The following is a 713-nucleotide window of genomic DNA, read 5'->3' as shown; positions in this document are numbered from 1 at the left end:
GGCGGTAACGCGCCGATGGGAGCGGTGCGGAGAGGCGCGGTGCGGAAAGGTCGGGTATCGATCGGAGCGGTGCGGAGAGGCGCGGTAGGGTGCGGAGAGGCCGGGTACCCCGCGGATGGGAGCGGAGAAGCCGGATACCCTGCGGAACGGAGAGGTGCGGTGCCGAGGAGGAGGTTACCACGTCGATCGGAGCGGTGCGGAGAAGCGCGGTACGGTGCGGAGGGGCCGGGTACCCTGCGGATGGGAGCGGAGAGGCCGGGTACCCCGCGGAACGGAGCGGTGCGGTGCCGAGAAGGACGGTACCCCGCGGATGGGAGCGGTGCGGAGAGGCGCGGTGCGGAAAGGTCGGGTACCCCGCGGATCGGAGCGGAGAGGCGCGGTAGGGTGCGGAGAGGCCGGGTACCCCGCTGATCGGAGAGGTGCGGTGCCGAGAAGGAGCGGTACCCGGCGGATGGGTGCGGAGCGGCGCCGAGAAGGTTACCCCGCGGATCGGAGCGGTGCGGTGCCGAGAAGGAGCGGTACCCCGCGGATGGGTGCGGAGAGGCGCGGAGAAGAAGCGATACCCCGCGGCCGGGAAGCGGTGCGGTGCCGAGAAGCGGGGGTACCCCGCGGAGAGGAGAGATGCGGTGGGGACGGGTACCCCGCGGAGAAGTGGGTACCCCGCGGAGAGGCGCGGTGCGGTGCTTCCCCCCCGCCGCCGCCTCCTTCCCTTT

This window comes from Calidris pugnax, unplaced genomic scaffold (assembly GCF_001431845.1).
Source record: "Calidris pugnax isolate Ruff unplaced genomic scaffold, ASM143184v1 scaffold556, whole genome shotgun sequence".
NCBI classification, from domain to species: domain Eukaryota; kingdom Metazoa; phylum Chordata; class Aves; order Charadriiformes; family Scolopacidae; genus Calidris; species Calidris pugnax.
The sequence above is the reverse complement of the archived record's forward strand: the minus strand, read 5'-3'. Positions refer to the sequence as shown.